Source organism: Marmota monax, unplaced genomic scaffold, assembly GCF_021218885.2.
Source record: "Marmota monax isolate L192 unplaced genomic scaffold, Marmota_monax_Labrador192_F-V1.1 WCK01_AAM20220418_F8-fsc00254, whole genome shotgun sequence".
Lineage (NCBI taxonomy): Eukaryota > Metazoa > Chordata > Mammalia > Rodentia > Sciuridae > Marmota > Marmota monax.
In genome coordinates, this window is record NW_026694584.1 from 177,894 (window position 1) to 180,948 (window position 3,055).

Here is a 3,055-nt window from a genome sequence, read left to right on the forward strand (position 1 = left end):
TGCAGCAGCATCACTCCAGTCTTGGATAGGAGGCCCCAGGCAGGATCCCCTAGGGGGCGCCATCCTGGGCTCTATTGCCCAGCGTGTCCTTGGGCCAGCTACTGTGGCCTCCCCCATCCAGTGTGGACCTCAGCCAAGCTCCAGCTGCTGGATGTGGTGGTGTGTGCCTGCAGTCCCAGCTGCTTGGGAGGCTTGGGCAGAAAGATCTCTTGAGCCTAAGTTTGGGGGCAGCCCCAACAACATAGCAAGACCCCATCTCAAAAAAAGAAGAAGGAGAAGAAAAGGAACAAGGGAGGAGGGACAGTCCTCCTAGCCCTCTCACTTCTCACTAGAAGATAAAAATGCAAACTCTCCAGAACCCCAGCCCCGTGGTAAGCTGGCTCCAGCCTGCAGCTCACTCCCCCGGGGCTTAACTCCTATGTCAGGCTCTGGAAATCCCAGCTGCCTTCAGTGTCCCACACGCTCCATGTGTCCCCTCTGCCTGAAATGCCCTTTCCAAGTGACTACATTAAAATCAGCACCAAACACATACTATGCTCACAGCCTTCCAAACAGTGCACATGTCTTCTCATCTTCTCATGACATAGGGACTGACACTGACTTTGTGCTTGACCAGCTGTGCTGTGGAGAAGGAACTCTGGGCTCCTGGCTAGAGAATCCAGAGTCCAGCCTTGCTCCTGATGGACTGCAGGCCTTGGGTAATCTCTTGGGACATCTGTTTCTCATTTCATTCTATGTAAAGTGGGAGTCACAGACACTCCGCGGAGGGGAGGAGCTTCTTACACTGCACAGAAGCTTCTCTGAGCACAAGCTGTCCTGCAGGCAGGGGCACATCAGAGCAGAGACCATGGTTGGCTCTTGGCAACATTTTGTGGGTTCTGTTCAGCTGTCTTGAGTCCTGGGGAGAATTCCCTGGCCGACTATGGCATGGAAAACATACTATCGGCTGCTCCATCAAAGGCCACAGCATTCCTTCCCCCAAGGCAATTTAGGCACGCACAGCCCCTGCCCTCAGTTGTGGGTATGACAATGCCTCCATGTGGCATGTGTGCTCAGGGTGGAAAGGCTTCCGGGGGAACTCAGCAGACCGTGGGCAGAGGCACCGGGTGCAGGGGACTTCAGTCTGACCTGGCCTCTGCTGCCAGCCTGAGCCTCCTGCGTCACTTCTCTGACCCCTTGGCTTGATTAAGTCAGTGCTAAGGTCCCTTCCAGGGCTTGCAGTCCATGGATACGTATGGCCTGGATATGTATGGTCCAGATAAGACTGGCACTGAGTGGGTTCCTTAAAGACTAAGCTTCGCATAACTTCCACCTTTAAGTAGCTCTGGAATCACTCAGTCCACAAATATTAATCGATCTACCCCAGGAGTGGTCTATAGTCCAATCAGATCACTCTCACGAAAGGCACCATCCATGACAAACACTGAGTGAAAGCTCTGTCTATTTGGATGCTGATTTTTTTAGGATAAATTTCTTTTTTAAGAAACAAAGTTGTACTCCATTGGAAAAACTAATTAGGAAAGGCTCATTGTCGCTGCCTCTGGGCACCCAGAGTGAAGCCCTGTGACTCACTTCTTGCTGACTTTGTTTCCCAACTTTCGAATTTCATGCTTCCTGTTTGTATTGCCTGTTCTTTAAAATAATCATGTATATTGGGTTCAATCCCCAGCACCACAAAAAATAATAATAATAAATTAAATAAAAATTAAAATAAAATAATCACGTATTTTCTTATGAAATGATACAGTGTCTGGGACTTGTTTTCAAGTTCTCCAGGCTGGGGTCAGCCAGGTAGTGACTGTTGCCACAGCTGGGCAATGAGGACCTGGGGGTTCCTGTTCTACTTTTGGATATGTCTGGAATGTTCCAAAATGAAAATATTAAATAGTAAACATTCTCATTTGTTAAACGCACACTTAATTACTCACACACTGCAAATTTTTGCTTTATCCCACCTTTCCCCTGAAAACTGTGTTGGTATAATGAAAACAAAACCAAATTCCTTATGACGAATCAGTTACATTTTTCCAAGAATTAGGGAAGAAAACCAGAGAGGAACCTGGAGTGCAGTGCCAGCGGCCAGCAAGGACAGCAGCAGATGTCGCTTGGGGACACCATCTTCTGTTCTTCCTTGGCGAGTTGGAGCCAAGCCAGACACAAAGCAGAGCTTCCTGGGTGCACCACTGAACAAGCACTTTCCTTGAAGGGCACTTGAAGGGCACTTTTCTTGTCTCACTGGCTTTTCCTTTAGGAAAAAAAGCAAAGTGGTAGACCACCAGTAAGAGTGGGCTTCAAATATGTCTCTCCGAAGGGCAAATGGCCTTTGATATCCATATGCTCAGCCAAAAGTTGCTGTAGTGTCTCTGATTTTTTTAGCAATGCATTTTTTAAAATAGTTTATGAATAAGTGTTTCTGGCATTGGGCCAGTTGCTGAAATATGCTAGGCTTCAACTGATGTATGGGCTTCCTGTTGCTGCTATAACAAATCACCTCCACTGACCTGGCAGTCAAAAATAGCACGAGCTTGATCTCTTGCAGGCTGGATGTCAGAAGCCTGGATTCAGTTCCATCTGGGTCAGATCAGAGAGCTCAGCTCCTCTGGAGTTCCGAGGAGGGAATCACCCCCACCTTTCCCAGCTTGCCGCTCGCGGGCAGCCAGGGCTTGGTCCCTCCTGTCTTCACAGCACACTGTTCCTCTCTCATCCTCGGCCCGGTCACCTCTGCTCAGCCCTGGCTGTTCTGCTCTCCCTTTTATTGAGGTGTGATAGAGTAAAGATAGGTAGAAAGGAGACAGAGGGAAGGAAAGAGACCTCCACCCCACATCTAAACGCCCATGACCCGACTGACCCGCCAGGCCTGTTTTTCCTCCAGGTCTGCCACTCCCAACTTTCTGAGAACTCTATTAGAGTTACTGCAGATTCACTCATCTGTGAAAAGTGCCTCGAGCAGGTTACAGCTGAAGTGCCCTGTTACCTGCACGATGCTCTTTCAGATGTGGCAAAGCAAAGACAGGTGTTTGAAGCAGCCTATCCCTCAGGGTACTTTCCAAGTGTT